This window comes from Myotis daubentonii, chromosome 5 (assembly GCF_963259705.1).
Source record: "Myotis daubentonii chromosome 5, mMyoDau2.1, whole genome shotgun sequence".
Lineage (NCBI taxonomy): Eukaryota > Metazoa > Chordata > Mammalia > Chiroptera > Vespertilionidae > Myotis > Myotis daubentonii.
Genome location: NC_081844.1, coordinates 4,905,075 through 4,922,119, shown reverse-complemented (window position 1 = coordinate 4,922,119; position 17,045 = coordinate 4,905,075). Strand labels below are relative to the sequence as shown.

Here is a 17,045-nt window from a genome sequence, read left to right as displayed (position 1 = left end):
GAAAAGGAAGTTTATCTCACCCACTAATCAAAGAAGTCAGCCACCTTAATACTTGCCAAACAAGATGACCAGATGTCTGTACAAACATTCCAGAATAATGAACAACAATGCAGAAGGGGAGTTTGAAACCTACAGGGGGAAGGGTATAAAACCTCTTGAACTCTCACTGGGCACACACTCAGACTAGCTGAGTTGCCCACTTATGCTTTATGTCAAGTGTATTCTATTTTAAAAATATATATATTTTTATTGATTTCAGGGAGGAAGTGGGAGAGAGAGGATAGAAACATCAATGAGGAGAATCATTGATTGGCTGCCTCCTGCAGACCACACACTGGGGATCAAGCCCACAACCCAGGCATGTGCCCCGACCTGGAATTGAACTGTGACCTCCTGGTTCATAAGTTGATGCTTAACCACTGAGCCATGCCAGCTGGGCTCAAGGGTATTTGTAATAAATTTGCTTTCTTTGCTTCAACACTGCTATCTGTCACTTATCTGAAGTCTTTCTTGCAAGATTGACAAGAGCTGAGGTGGGAACAGCCCCCACCCTCTGACTCAGGGGCTGTCAGGTAACATTAACATGCTACTACTTGTCTTGCGAACCATAGAGGCTGTGCCAGAGGCCACCCAGGAGGCCAGACCACTCAGAGTAGACACTTGTCCCCTTCCAGCTCTGCCCATGACTCTCTGACAAGTTTATAAAAACAGAGCATGGTATATTTAGTTTTTCCTGCTGTTCACATGTCCCATGCAGCTATCCCTCAGAACTGTGACAGGTGAATCATGGTACGGATCCCTGTCCAGTGTGCAAACACACCTGTGACGTATCTGGTTGTGAGGCTTTTGCCTGAAGCAGCCTGGACACAACTAAAGCACAAAGGCTATCAGAGCTAAGAGAGGATCTTGACCTCCACTGGGAGGGCGAGGGGAACAAATCCAGTTATCATTGGCCCTGCGGGAATCTTATGTGGAAGACAAAGACCCCAAAGACATGGACCAGGCGCTCCCACACATTGTTATTGGCTTAAAAGTTGATGCAGCCGTTTTGAGGTCAATTTTGGGAATGCCAACCAATTTCTAAACATGAACCTCCTCCGACCAGCAGTTCCACACCCAGGATCTGTCCCACAGAAATGTTCACACAAGCACCCGAGACAGAGGGTGCTCACAGCATCCACGTGAAAACATAGACCAGAATCGCCTCCTTGCCAGTAGGAGGATAAATAGGTTAAAGTGGCCCATTCGTACTTCGGGTACTGCCGCACCATAAGTTTTTGTGGTGTACCTCAATTTCTTCAGGGAGAATGTATTGCTTATGTTATTGAAAACGTGAGCCAATGCTTCTTTCCTTTCTGCTTCAGTGGTAAACAATCACCAGAAAATCCTTGTAAAATATACAAAAGGAAGCCATCTGATGGGCGTCTTAGCACTCAGGGGCAGTGACAGGATGTTTTTTGTCCTCTGAGTGCTCAAATCGCTGCCTTTGAGTGCCTCTGTGGAATGCTTTCTCGTGCCTCTGCAGCATCTTGGGTAGAGCCCATAGTGTTCATATAACTTTCATTGTTCAATGATCTGTCCAGTTTGCAAACTCTTGTTTCCTATTCAATACGAACGCCCAGCAGGTTGAGGACCTGCAGTGAAGAGGGTGTCATTCTGCCTCTGGAAACCCCTTCTTCCTCCCTCTGTGCAAGGAGAGATGCAGCAACAACCTCCTAGGGCCCGCCCACTGCTCAGCTCCCCAGTGTCGCTGAACACCTCACCTCCAGCCACTGCTCACAGGACACCCCAGCGCTCCTGTGTGCTCGCCCTCACCTGCAGACGGCGTGCTTGGGAAGGATGCAGCAAAGTGGCTCGGGCTGGCCAGGTTTCCAGACGATCTTTGACCCCCACGAAACTCCCACGTTGTGTGTGTGCCTGTGAGTGGGGGTTGGGTGGGCTCCTCTGGGCAGATCAACAATCCTATCAAACAGATACCAGGCTCCTCTTCTTGCAGGCATCCCCCAAATTTACATCTGATTCTTCTAGGGTCGGCTCAGGGCAGTGGCAAGTACTCCCACTGTGTAGAGGGCAGGAAATTGCCTCTGGAATGTTCCACCACCCCAGGCCTCCAACGGATGCGTTTCCTCCATCCCCCCCCCCCCCATTCCGAAAAGAAAATCAGTTCCTTTCGTGCCACTTAGTTCACATATTTATTTCTTTTATTTATAGCTTATGGTCAATGCCAATCAACTCCATAAAGCGAAACATTATTTAAAAATTAAAGCATTATGATGCAAAAAGCATAAAAGCAGGCTCAGAGGCACACGCGGCCCGAGGATGCCTCGGCCGTCACTGTGTGCACCTGCGAACCAAAATCTGTATCTAAAAATGTGTTTCCCGTCGAAACTGCTGTTACCCGGATTCTTAACGGTGAAAGCGGGTATTTTCAGAAAGAATTTAAAAGAATGATTGCAAACTTAATCCTGCTGGTGCCCTCCCAGCCTTCCTCCAGCAGGGGCGTCCTCATGTCTGGTTTGGCTTCTGAGGCTGCGGGCGGGGCCTTCACCCCCACCCCCCACCCCCACCGCTGCTGGCTCCCTCCCAGGCTCCACTGGCAGCGCCCCCCTGGCTCCAGGCAGCATTCTGGCTGTGGCGGCACCTGCTTCCAAAGTCCTGGCCTGGAACTCCGTCCCACAGGGGCCAAGGCTCAGGAACCCCCCCGCAGTGATGAGACTGGGGGGGCTCCTCCTCCAGCCAGCGGACCCCTGCATACTGGCTGCCACAGTTCACATCGGGCTGAGGAGCCTTTACTGTCTTTGTCGTTCCCAGCAGCAATTTGGAGATTTTGGAGATAAGGGTCCAGAAACAGGTCATTGTCTGTCACTGCCGCTGCCTCCCTGGGGGAGTCTCCAAACCTCCCGGAGGGTGGCCTTGCCGAAGAGCTGCTCAGCGAGAGACCTGGGAGACCCTGGGACTGGGAAACAGAGAAGCAGTAGGTGAGCTGGGCAGCTTGCCGGGAGGGGCGGGGGAGGGGGAGGGAGTGAGGGGGTGGCTGGAGTCCTCACAGGGCCTGAAGCTAGTTTCAGAAGGGTGAACGCAAGCAAGTGGGGGCCCAGCTCTCATCTGCCTTCTAACCTGGGAGCTCCAGCCTCATTGTAAGGCCAGGTACTCACTTACCTGCTTTGTGAACTTTTCAAGTTGTCACTGTCTTGCTAAACAGGGTGCTCTCAGTAGGTCTAAGAAGCAAGAGAAAGAACCAGGAGCATTAACACCAAGCAAGGCCAATGCAAGGAAGTGGGGTGTTTACGGGGAATTAGGTCCCGCTGTGGGCATTTCTGGGAGGGACCCCGAGATGCAGTAAAAAAGCAGCCGACACTTCAGGCTTCTGCTCTGCGATGCAGAGAGCTGGGAGCATCACTCTCACCCTTACGACAAGGAAACAACTGGATAAACTAAAAGCGACGACCCACCTAGGTCCATCAGAGATTTGCGGTCACAAGGCAAACGGTTGCCTTGAAAACCAGAGACAGGCCCTGGCTGGTTTGGCTCTGTGGATAGAGTATCAGCCTGCGGACTGAAGGGTCTCAGGTTCGATTCCAGTCAAGGGCACGTGCAGGGGTTGCAGGCTGGATCCCCAGTAGCGGGCATGCAGGAGGCAGCTGATCAATGATTGTCTCTCATCATTGAGGTTTCTATCTCCCTCTCCCTTCCTCTCTGAAATCAACAAAAATAAAAACAATGATTAATATGCTAAGGATTGTCGTGGCAAAAGTGGATAACATTGCAAGAAAAATGGATAATGTAAGCAGAGAGATTGAAACTCTGAGAAGAGCTTCCAAGCTTGAGACTATGCGGATAGAAACGTCCCAAACTGAAATACAAATAGAAAAAAGTGAAGGAAAACAAAAACAGAACAGAATATTCAAGAACTGCAGGACAAATACAAAAGGTATAACATACGTGTATAAGAATACCAAAAGGAGCATTATGCTCAGTGAAATAAGTCAGACAGAGAAAGACAAATGCCATGTGGTTTCACCTGCATGTGGATTCTAAAGGAAAAATAAATGAACAAACAAAACTGAAAAAAACCCTCATAGCCAAAACCGGTTTGGCTCAGTGGATAGAGCGTCGGTCTGTGGACTGAAATGTCCCAGGTTCGATTCCGGTCAAGGGCATGTATCTGGGTTGCGGGCACATCTCCAGTAGGGGGTGTGCAGGAGGCAGCTGATCGATGTTTCTCTCTCATCGATGTTTCTAACTCTCTCTCTCCCTTCCTCCCTGTAAAAAATCAATAAAATATATTTTAAAAAAAAACAAAACCCTCATAGATGCCGAGAACATTTTGATGGTTGCCAGCGGGGAGAGGGAGTGGGGGCAGAGGTAAAAAGGTGAAGGGATTAAAATGTGCAAATAAAAACTGTGTCAGGGATGTAAAGCACAGCATGAGAATACAGTGAAAAATATTATAACAACTATGTATGGTCATAGGAGGAAACTAGACTGATTGGGGGATCATTTCATAAGTTACATAAGTGTCTAATCCCATGTTGTCCACCTGAAACTAACATAACATTGTATGTCAACTGTAATTGAAAAATAAAAATGTTACTTAAAAAAATACCAAAAGAAGGAGAAAAAGAGAAGGAAATAAAAGAAATATTTGAAGTAATAATGGCTAAAATTGTATCCACATTAATAACAGCAAACTACAAATTCAGAAAGCTCAGAGAAAACCACGTAAGATAAAAAACTAAGAATCTATACCTAGGGCCCAGCCGGCATGGCTCAGTGGCTGAGTATCGACTTATGAAACAGGAGGTCATGGTTCAATTCCCCATCAGAGCACATGCCCAGGTTGTGGGCTCGATCTCCAGTTGGGGAGGTGGGGAGGCAGAAGGCGGCCCATCAATGATTCTCTCTCATCATTGATATTTCTATCTCTCCCTCTCCCTTCCTCTCTGAAATCCTATATAATAAAAGGCTAATATGCAAATCTACTGAATGGCAGAATGACTGGTTGCTATGATGTACACTGGCCACCAGGGGGCAGATGCTCAATACAGGAGCTTCCCCCTGGTGGTCAGTGAACTCCCACAGGGGGAGCGACGCTCAGCCAGAAGCCCTGAGCCGAACTCACGGCTGTGAGCACAGAGGCAGTGGAAGGAGCCTCTCCCGCCTCCGCAGCAGCATTAAGGTTGTCCAATGGCTCCCAGACTGCAAGAGGATGCAGGCTGGGCTGAGGGATACCCCTCCCCCCAAGTGTGCAAATTTTGTGCACTGGGCCTCTAGTCAATAATAAAAATATATCTTTAAAAAATAAAATAAAAATCTACACCTAGTCCTATCATATTCAAATTGCAGAAAACCAAAGACAAAAAGGAAAATCTTGAAAGAAGTCAGAGGGAAAACATCTTACCTATGGAGGAATAAAGATAAGAATTACATCAGAGTTCCTGTCATAAACCATGCAAGCAAGAATTGAGTGAGGCGAAATATTTAGTGTGGAAAGACAAAACCACCAACCAAGAATTCTTTATCTACAACAAATAATCCTAAAATTTATGTGGAACCACAAAAGACTCAATATCCAAAGCAATCTTGAGAAAGAACAAATTTATAGGTGTCACACTCCCTGGTTTTAAACTACATTGCAAAGCTATAGTAATTAAAGCACTATGGCATGGGCACAAAACAGACACATAGATCAATGGAACAGAATAGAGAGCCAAGAAATAAACTCACACTTACATGGTGGCAAGAATGTACAATGGAGAAATGAGAGTCTCTTCAACAAGTGGGTACTGGACAGATAAATGAAAAAAAGTGAAAATGAACCATTCTCTTACAACATATACAAAAATAAATTTAAAATTGATTAAATACTTAAATATAAGACATGAAACCATAAAAGCCCTAAATGAAACATAGAAAGTAAACTCTTTGACATCACTCTTAACAATACTTTTTTTTTTGTATCTCCTTGGGTAAAGGCAACAAAAGCAAAAATAAATAAATGGAAATATATCAAACTAAAAAGCCTCTGCACAGTAAACCAAAAAGTCAAACATGAATTGACAAGAATGTGGAAAAAAGGGAACCCCCGTGCACTGTTGGTGGAACTGCAACTTGGTGCAGCCACTACGGAAAACAGTGTGAAGAATAGAACCCAATGACCCAGCAATTCCGTTTCTGGAGGACTGTGTGAAGGGAGCAGGTGTTACCCAAGGGGCAACAGGAAACCATGGAAAAGGAGTCACACCCACAATTCAAATCAGGTCTTCACTGCTAAGTATTCATTCAGGATGCAGAAGTTAGAACATGAACTGTCTGGATATTAAGAGTGTGTAGGGAGACAGGTCATTTCTCAGGTCTCAGCAAAAGGGATGGTGTCTTAGAGGGCGGCAAGAGCTACTGCAAACGTAACCTGAACACAGCGAGCCCATATCCCCCTCCCACAGCAGCCTACTGCCACCATCGCAGGGAATGGTGACTCCATTCTTCCTGCCGCTCAAAACTCAGCCTCTGTGTCATCCCTGATTCCTCCTTCTCACATCCCAACCTAGACTGTCTGCAAATTCTGTCGGTTTTACCTTCCAAATAAATCCAGAATTGGACCACTGAGACACCACGATCGGCTGTGGAGGGCGGCAGCAGCTCCCCCTGGCCTCCCTGCCTCAGGCCAAATCCACTTTGACAAGCTCCCCCTCAGGGCTGCCCACCCGCCCTGCAGCCTCTAGCATAGAGTAGGCTCACCATCACTTCATTCCCAGACAATTCAGGACGTGCCCTGGTCAGCGAGGCCAGGTTGACATTGGGGACTGGGTGGCTCGGTCTGAGGAAAGCGGAGCCTGTCACTCAGCTTAAGTCCAGTTTGCAGCCGGTCTCATCCTGGCTAGTATTTGGTCATCGCCCACCTCCCTGGAGATGCTCGTGTATTTCTAGGGCAGCGGTTCTCAACCTGTGGGTCGCGACCCCTTTGGCGGTCTGTTGGGGTCCAACCCCAGCAGGTCCAGGGGTTCCCAAAGGTGTGGGCGGAGTTGGTGAAGAATGAAGAACGCAGGTTCAGTTGATCAGCAGCCTAGCCAGATTCTCTAGTCAGGTTCTCCAGCCAGGTTCTGTACAGGTTCTCCAGCCAGGTTCTGTCTTTTATTGTCTTGTTACATCTGTATTTATACCAGTTGATTTTAATCCTGTCAATTTCTATTCCAAAGGTTAGGGCGTTTCTTATCTCCATTCCAAAGAGTAAAGATTATGTAGCTTAAGCATGATTGTTCATAGTTAAAGTGATTAATTACCCGCCTGGCACTTAGTTAAGGGGTTTTATCCCCTCCCTAACTTCAGGGGAGAATCCCTACCTGGGGAAACAACCTTTCTCTGAGAGGTGACCCTGGTTAAAACACACAGCGCCAGGAAGGGGAGCAAACATATTAAGATCAGTATGCCATAGACGCCAGGTCCCTTGAAACATATGCTGTGCAGATGTTTCTTCCCTGCAGTGACTGTGCCAAGCAGCAAGGATGGACTGGCTTCCGGCAGCGGTGGAATGACCCTTTCACAGGGGTCGCCTAAGACCATCCTGCATATCAGATATTTACATGACGATTCATAACAGTAGCAACATTACAGTTATGAAGTAGCAACGAAAATAATTTTATGGTTGGGTCACAACATGAGGAGCTGTATTAAAGGGCCAGAAGGTTGAGAACCACTGCTCTAGGGTCATGTGGACCCTCAGACGGAATCCCATCGCATTCATCTCCAACTGGAGCCACTTTCACGGGGAATTCCGTGTCTGCTCACTCACATGTTCCATTTGTGGGCTCTGCGTCTCCTCCAGACTCTGGAATTGGATGAGGCTCCTGGAGAGCTCACCGCCGAGGAGTCCCGAATCGCTGTGTCAACCAACCAGTCACAAAGACAAGAGCTGCTTTCCTGACAGCCTCCGGGCACCCCCTCCACCAGTCGGGCATCTGCAGTTGGCCCTGATCGGAACCCCTACCTGCCAGGCACTGGGATCCAAGACAAATGCTGCTTCCAAGGAGAGTCCCACCTGAGAGACAGCCCCAGACCATCGCAGCCATCGCTGAGGCCAGACAGGTGGAGCCGGGACCAGCAGGGCGGGGCGGGGATCTTGGGGAGCCCCACAGGAGGCAGCCTTGGAACCTGGTCCCCACCCTTCAGGGCAGCGCTTCAGGCCCCCCGCTCCCCGGGGCTTGTCAGAAAGGCGTTCTGATGCAGGTGGGCCGAAGTGGAGCCCTGGGGCCGGAGGGGCTGGTGGTACCGACTCAGGTGGGCCTGTTTGGGAGCCTGGAGAGTCACTGCGGTGGGTGGGGTAGGGGAGCAGCCGGCTGATGGTCATTACCGCTCCCTGGAAGGTCTGCAGCCCCAGTGCACCTCCCAGCATTGGCGGGCCCGGGGCGCTGGAGGTGGGGTGTGCGAGGCGTGTAGATGGGGACAACCCAGTGGGACCAAAGGGCAGCCTGGGTGCCGGCTCTGACTCCCTGATTCATCCCGCCGTAGCTGAGAGCCCCGCCAGCTGCCGCTCTTTGAGCCGCAGAGACAAGCAGGAGACGCCTTGGGGATTAGCGCTAAGGGCTTGATTGTTTTTTTTTTTTTTTTTTTTTTTCTGACCTGCATGGAGAGTTTCAGAACAAGGACCAGAAACATCTCAGGGAGCCACCACGGCCAGATGAGGGCAGGAACTTGCCGGTGTCAAACTCCAGGACGGACTGACTTCCCCTCCATTGATGATTTTTCTGAGAAAAATAGGAAGATGCTCAGCAGGTGGAAGGCGAGAGAAAGGCTGAAGACCCAAGGTCAGCGTGGACAGGGACGGCGGGAGGAGGCCTGTGCCGCTGCAGAAAGACGGGCAGTTCCATGGAGGCAGGAGAGGGGAGGGCAGTGGTGGCAGGCAGTCACCCAGTGCAGGAGCTGCGAGCTGGAGGCTGCGCGCCAGAAGCTGTGGGGCGGGCTAGGGGGCGGTCAGAGGGTGGGAGAATTTGGTTTTGTGCCTTCCTTAGCTCCTACTGAAATTAAAGGGCCGTGAATGGGGCTGTTCCCTCAGGAGTTCGTACCTTTCCTTTCTCCACGGGCCGCACCCCTCCACCCCAAGGAGGCAGAAAGCTGTTGGAGGCAACTGCTGCCTTCATGGGGCTCACCTGCTCCGCTGTCTTCCCAGAGGCTTCTGGGAAAGTGCCTTCCTGAGCCCACGCCTGATGCACTACATCAGAACCTCTGGAGGTAAGCCCCCAAATGCACTCCAGCAAAAAGCAACCTGGGCCCTAGCCAGTGTGGCTCCGTGGATAGAGCGTCAGCCTGCGGACTGCCGGCTCCCAGGTTCGATTCCGGTCGGGGCACATGCCGGGGTTGTGGGCTCATCCCCAGTAGGGGGCGTGCAGGAGGCAGCTGATCGATGATTCTCTCTCATCAGTGATGGGTGGCTTTTAAGTGTGGTCAGTCTGAAGACACCCATGGTCAAGGCCCTGAGCGTCCATCTGGCCTTTCTGGGCCAAAGGCCTTTCTCCAGCTTCTTGACCGTGCGCTGGGGAGAGCGCTGTACGGCACTCTGCTGCCTGCCCAGGCAAACCAGCCATCTCAGCTTCCTCTCCCGCCTCCAGGATCTGAGCGGTGGGTAGAGGTCATCGCAAGCAATGCTTTCAAATGTGGGCTGCTTTTCAGAATCATGTGCTGTCTCTCTAAGCGTTGCCGTGGTCCATAGACCAATGGAAGTGCCAGCCTTCAGCTGGGACACAGATCCACACATGAAAGGCGTGAGGTGACGAGGGGCAGTCAGGAGGAGGCTTGGCACCAAGCAGGGCCCGGCCCACCTTACCACAGACTCCTTCTCAGAATAATTGGTAAAAACACAAATACATAGAAAATAAAAAGAAAAGCCATTATATTCACGTAGAGTAATAAAAAATTAAGTTTATTAAGTGAGCCAGTTTTCCATGTCACTAACAACAGTAATGTCAGCCAGATATTCTACAGTGGGGCCTTGACTCACGAGTTTAATTCGTTCCGTGACGGAGCTCGTAACTCAGATTACTCATATGTCAAATCAAAAAGTGAACGAGTGAGACACGTGATGCTGGGCTGATGTTGTGGCGTTCACTGTGACGTTCGCTGCGCCAGCTAGCGGTGGGGTATCTGAAGCTGGCTCGTGACCCGAATTTTAGCTCGCAACTCAAAGCAAAAAATCGGCCCAGAGACGGCTCGTATCTCGAAAAACTCGTTAGTCGGGATACTCGTAAGTCAAGGCCCCACTGTACTGTACTTATTGTACAGTAAATAAGATATAGCAGTGGGTCTAATGAATGATATCATTTCAAAAGAGTGATAAACAATATTTCAAGATGTCTGCAGCAGCCGCAATGTGACAGCTGGCGTTTCTTTCTCTCTCTTTTTTTTTTTTTTAAATATATTTTATTGATGTTTTACAGAGAGGAAGGGAGAGAGATAGAGAGTTAGAAACATCGATCAGCTGCCTCCTGCACATCTCCCACTGGGGATGTGCCCACAACCAAGGTACATGCCCTGGACCGGAATCAAACCTGGGACCCTTCAGTCCGCAGGCCAACGCTCTATCCACTGAGCCAAACCAGCTTCGGCTTGAATTCTGTCATTGACATAAGAAACATCCAAACCTGTAGAGAATTGTCATGAGTTTCTTTGAGCCAAACTGATGACATATGTTGGGGACCAAGATTTCACATGCTCCGGAGAATGGCAGTGTTGCAGCTTATTTTATACATTAAAATCAAAGGTTGAGTGATACGGAAGGTGCATGAAGCCCATTGGTGATAGATTAAGGGTGCAGGAAAAAGCAGAGGTGGGGGGTAGAATCAGCTAGAATTGGATAAATGTCAAAATAGAGAACCAATACATATTTTACATTGGTGGGTAAAGGATAGTCAACATTTCATATTTACAGCACACAGAGATGGTATGTGGCAAGGAGGGGTCTGCGGTCTCCTGCTTGGTGGTCTTGGCCTCTGGTGTGGCGGTTGTGCCTTTGAGAGGTAGGACAAGAAGATTACTCTGACATTTCAAAGGTACCAGGTGTACTGGTTAATAATGGCAGATTTTGTAATCAAAGAAAACACGATTATTTCAAGAGAACATTGAAAGTGCTTTATTCAAAATAATGTCCATCGCTAGCTACACATTTCCCCCATCTTTCAGGTAATTTGTGGATTCTGTCCCAATAGAACTTCTCTTGTTTTGAGGAAAACCATTCAGAGACCCAATTCCACTTCTTCGTGTGTTTTGAAGTGCTGCTCAGAAAGTGCATGTGCCATCGATCAGAACAAGTGGTAATCTGAAGGAGCAAGGTCTGGTGAATATGGCGAGTGGGTTCATACTTCCCAGGCAAGATCTTTTAACGTGACTTTAACTGGTTTGGAAGTGTGTGATGGTGCGTCATCATGAAGCAAAATTACTTTGCCGTGTCTTCTGGCACATTTTGGTCATTTCACAATCAAAGCGTGGTTCAAATTGATTATTTGTTGCCAGTAGCTCTCAGTATTAACGGTTTCACCTGGTTTTAAAAGCTCGTAATACGCCACACCTTCCTGATCCCACCAAACACAGAGCATTGTCTTCTTTCCGAAGCGATTTGGCCTTGCAGTTGATGTTGATGGTTGACCTGGATCAACCCATGATTTTGTGCCTTTGTGATTCTCAAAATAAGTCCACTTTTCATCACAATTCAATGCAAAAAAGCCTTTTTTTCGTGCCATTGAAGCAACATTTTACTGATGACTTTTCGGTTTTCCATTTGTCTTTCCTTCAGTTGATGTGGCACCCATTTTCCTTCCTTTACAATCTTTCCCAGTGCTTGTAAACGATCAGAAATTGTTTGCTGAGCAACGTTTAATCTTTCTGCAAGTTGTTTTTGAGTTTGACACGCATCTTCATCCAATAATGCTTGTAATTGTTGGTCTTCAAACTTTTTCGGTTGACCTGGATGTTCTTTTGTCTTTCACATCGAAATCATCACTTTTAAAGCGTTTAAACCAGCGTTCACAAGTATCTTGAGATGGAGCATGTTCACCATAAGCTTCCCGAAGTATACGATAGCTTTTTCTTCAAAATAAAGTAATGAATTAAAACTTCCCGCAAATGCTCGTTTTTTGGCACGAAATTCAACATTTTTAAGCGTAAAAATATCTATGATGTTGACACCTTCAGCAAATTTGACATGTGAAGTTTTGAAGCTTGCTGTCAATACAACAAAATAGCATACACATCAAATCGCATATATATCAACATATGTGTAACTCCATCTATTGAAAAAATGCGCATTATTAACCGGTACACCGGGTATGCTATCCTACATGCATAAGAACAGTGGTCCAGGCTTACTTCCTTTGCTAAGGGAGCAACAGGCCTGGGACGTGATACCCGCCATGACCTACCCAGTTAGAAATTTGTGATCAGACCATCTTGTGTGGTTGCTTTTGGTCACTAAGCTTATTAGGCCGACTGTTAGGCTTGCTATGTAGCCCCTGAGCTTGTCAGGTTGACTGCATAGCCCTTTGCATTCCCACCGTTTCATTGCTTTATGGTTGACTTGAGTGAAAAACAAAAAAGTTTTGTGTAATTTCTGAAGAATTGCGATGAAGACAACTGCTGACAACCGAATTTTTCAGGTATTACAATGACAGCATGGCTCACAGCTGACTGCTCATCGGTGGTTCTTGTTGTTTATTTGTTTGGGTGTTTGTTTATTTTTGAGAAATGAAATAACTGAATCATTTGCTGGTGGGCTCAGTAGCCCATGGAGGGCAGACCCCAAAGCTACGTTTGTGACAGACCATCCAGCCAAACAGCGTACCCAGGAGAAAAAAGACTCAGTTTTGAGACCACCTGTGAGGTTTCTCTCCTTTCTCTTCTTTTCCCGCCCTTATTCAAGAAAATTGGCGGGTTGATTGGTCTCTGAAACCCTCATGGGCAATCTCAACAAGTGAGTCTCCATCACACAGTCCCTCATTTTATTTATTTACTAGAGGCCTGGTGAACGAATTCGTGCACGGGTGGGGTCCCTCAGCCTGGCTGGTGATCGGGCCAATTAGGGCGGTGGGAGGTTGGCCAAGGGAAGGGGCCACAGGAGGTTGGCTGCGGGGGGAGGGCTGTGGGAGTGACCATGAGGGGGCAGCTCCTGCATTGAGCATCTGCCCCCCTGGTGGTCAGTGCACGTCATAGCGACTGGTTGACCAGTTGTTCCGATTGTTCAGTTGTAACGGTCACTTAGGCTTTTATTTATATACTAGAGGTCTGGTGCACAAAAATTTGTGCATTCGGGGGGTAGGGGGGTCCCTCAGCCCAGGCTGTGCCCTCTCGCAGTCTGGGACCCCTTGGGAGATAACGACCTGCTGGCTTAGGCCTGCTCCTGGGTGGCAGAGGGCAGGCCCAATCCCTAGGTGCAGCCCCTGGTCGGGCTCAGAGCAGGGCCGATTGGGGAGTTGGGGCGCCGCCCCCGTCATGCACAGAGCAGGGCGGATCGGGTGGATCGGGGCGGTTGCAATGCCACCCTCAGTCACGCTCAGGGTAGGGCTGATTGGGGGGTTGGGGCACCGCCCCCTGTCACACTCAGGGCAGGGTCGATGGGGAGGTTGTGGCGCCACCCCCTGTCACGCACAGAGCAGGGCCAATCAGGGGGTTGGGGCGCTGCCCCCTGTCACGCACAGAGCAGGGCCCATCAGGGGGTTGGGGAGCTCCCCCCTGTCACGCACAGAGCAGGGCGGATCAGGGGGTTGGGGCACCGCCCTCTATCACCCACAGAGCAGGGCCAATCAGGGGGTTGGGGTGCCGCCACTCTCACACTCAGGGCAGGGCCGATGGGGAGGTTATGGCTCTACCCCGTCACACACAGAGCAGGGCCTGTGGGGGGGGTGTTGGGGTGCCACACCCGGTCACACACAGAGCAGGGCCAATCAGGGGGTTGGGGCGCCGCACCCTGTCACAAACAGAGCCGCAGGGCGGTCAGGGGGTTAGGGAGCTCTCCACTATCAGGCACAGAGCAGGGCTGATCAGGGGGTTGGGGCGCCTTCCCCTGTCACGAACAGAGCAGGGCCGATAGGGAGGTTGTGGCCCCGCCCCCTGTCACACACAGAGCTGCAGGGTGATCAGGGGGTTTGGGCACTGCCCCCTGTCACGCTGATCCCGGTGCCCAGAGGCCTCGCAGCTCTGCTGATCCTGGTGCTAGGAGGCATATTACCCTTTTACTATGTAGGATAGAGGCCTGGTGCATGGGTGGGGGCCGGCTGGTTTGCCCTGAAGGGTGTCCTGGATCAGGGTGGGGGTCCCCACTGGGGTGCCTAGCCAGCCTGGGTGAGGGGATGATGGCTTTTTGCAGCTGGTCACACACCCTTCAGGGTGGGGGTCCCCACTGCGGTGCCTGGCCAGTCTGGTTGAGGGACTGAGGGCTATTTTCAGGCTGGTGGGTGACTGAAGCTCCCAACTGCTCCTTCTTTTTTTTTTTTTTACATTCTGGGCCAGCTTTAGCTCTGGCTCCAGCTCTGAGGCCTCTGCTGCTGAAAGCAGGTATCTGATTTGTTTGGGTTCTATAATCGAAACACTGTATCAACTCCAGCTCTGAGATCCTGGCTGGCTGAAAGCAGGTTTCTGGGGTTTTGTTTAGCTTCTATATTTGTAACAATGTTTCAAACTGCAAGCTCAGAGGCTGGCAAGGCAGGCGGGGAACATTGGAGTCCTCCGTCACTGAAGCAAGCAAGCCTCATGTTCGCTTCAAGCTGCCTGGCTGCTGGCCGCCATCTTGGCTGGCAGTTAATTTGCATATCGCCCTGATTAGCCAGTGGGAAGGGTAGCGGATGTATGCTAATTACCATGTTTCTCTTTTATTAGATAGGATAGATTTTTAGAGTTTTCTTTTCTTTTTTTAATATACTTTTATTGATTTCAGAGAGGAAGGGAGGGGGAGAGAAAGAAACATTAGTGATGAGAGGGATACAGGGATTGATTGCTTCCTGCATATACCCCATCAGGGACCTGGATGGAGCCTGCAACCGAGGTTCGTGCCCTTGACCAGAATTGAACCTGGGGCCCTTCAGTCCTCAGGCCAATGCTCCATCCACTGAGCACAGCCCTGCGTTTTAAATGGCTGCTGTAATTACTCGGACTGGCTGTTTCTGGGTAAACATAAAAGGCCCTTTTAAAGTCATCTGGGGTTTCCCAGAAGGTGCTGTGGACAGCTACCCAAGAGTATGTTTCTATGAGCTTCTTCAGTTTAATTTTCTCCCTCCGACCCCCGTTTTATTTCGTAAAGGCTCCCCTGCGCCACCTCCTTTGGCTATTGCTCTTGGTTTAAAATTCCTTACGAAAAGTTTCCCTGAGGCTGCTGGGGACGTTATCAACACTGAAAACAGACAACCTAAGTGACCTCTCGCTGCGGTTATGTGGCGCAGCGGTCTACGGTGCTGGTCAAGGCTTCAGGCTCTTTGGGGGTGTGGGTTGGAGTGCCGCCAAGGTTCCACCCTCTAAGCATTTTTTCCTATGGGTCACAAAAGAAGGGTTATACGAAAGGGAACCCCAGCGGGAAGTGCCGCCCTAATCCGTGCAGAACCCGGTGTGGGGCCAGCGGCTGCGGAGTGGCCGGGCTGTGTGCGGCCTCCTGCGAGGGGTGCTCGGGGCCGAAAGCGAGGTGCTCAAGGTCCTTCCGGGGGCAGGTGGTCGAAGCGGGAAATCAGGACTGAGGTGCCGATCTCTGTGGATTCCGTCTGTCTCTGTAACGAGGTGGAGATGATGACGTGATGTCCTGCATTGTCTCCGAAGGTTCCAAATGGAATGCAATACAAGAAATTTTAAGTGTCCGGGAAGAAAATAAAGCTCTAGCAAGTCCTGTTTCCGCCCGGTTTCGAACCGGGGACCTTTCGCGTGTTAGGCGAACGTGATAACCACTACACTACGGAAACTTGAAAGGGCGCCCTCCCAGTTCCTCTATTCACTGCAGCAACCTACTCCGACGCGGCGTTCCTGCAACATCATAGGCGCCAGGGACCGCCCCGCAATGCACTGAGCCCCAAGCAGGAGGTCCTGCACGCAGCCTCTCGCGGCTCCTGCAGATCCCAGGCGGCTCCCCATTCCCCCACGTGCTCTCCTTCCCGACACCCCGCTCTCCCGGAGCTCGGCGATTCCCGCTGTCTGTCTAGAACCCAAACTGGCCACGTAACAAATTTTATTTTGTAAAAAGCATAAAACTGGGCTCGTCCGGGATTTGAACCCGGGACCTCTCGCACCCAAAGCGAGAATCATACCCCTAGACCAACGAGCCAGCTGCTGCTCACACTTGCCCCTCAGTCCTTAGTCTGATTCTGTGTGGCGTCATTGCATCACCAGGAAACTGGTGTTCATTTCTGGCCTATCGGGAACCGCTCGGGTTTCGGAGTCTCCCACGCTCGCCGCATCCCTTCCAGCCGTGTCCGCGTCCACGGTGAACTCTCAGCCGCCCCGGCTCGCGCAGTACAAACGCCGCGTCCCGCTCGGCCCCCTGAGATGTCCTGGAATCCGAATTGCTATAGCCACTCAGGCAGCAGGGAAGGGCATCCTTTCGCTTTTGGGGACTGGGGGCCCCCTACCAAGGGAGCCCCAGTAAGGTGCAAGGCTGGAGGCCCAGGGGCGGGGCGCAGAGGCCGAGAGAGCCGGAGGTCTCCTGGAGAGAACCGGGCGCCGGGCTCGCAGGGGGCGCGGGGGCACTGGGTCATCAGCCACGACGGGAGAAATGAAACCGGGGTCGTCTCTTCGTGTGGGCTGCCTGGTATGGTTTTATGAAAATATTTTAAAAACAACACATAGTTATTTGCCACGCGTTCAGGAAATGTAGGGGAGTGTAAGGCAGACATGGGATGGCCGGAAACCTCGCTTCCCACGGCTGGCACCAACGCGCGCGCACCCGCGGCGCCCAGGCAGGTGCCCGGCGCTCGGCCCTCCCGGGACTGCCCGGGACGAAGCCGCCACCCTTCCCCGGAGAACCAGAGGCCGTGCGGCGCCCCCTCACCACTCCTCTCGGACCTGCTCTTCCCAAAGGACTTGAACCCGAC

At 50.5% G+C, this 17,045-nt stretch overlaps 2 non-coding genes across 2 annotated transcripts; both read right to left on the bottom strand.

Moving 5' to 3' along the window:
- Nucleotides 1–15,847: 15,847 nt before the first annotated feature.
- On the bottom strand, nt 15,848–15,920 carry TRNAV-AAC (transfer RNA valine (anticodon AAC)). Its single transcript has one exon. It is a non-coding gene; the product is annotated as a tRNA-Val (tRNA).
- Nucleotides 15,921–16,207: 287 nt separating this feature from the next.
- On the bottom strand, nt 16,208–16,279 carry TRNAP-UGG (transfer RNA proline (anticodon UGG)). The gene has a single exon. It is a non-coding gene; the product is annotated as a tRNA-Pro (tRNA).
- Between the last annotated feature and the right edge of the window lie 766 nt (nt 16,280–17,045).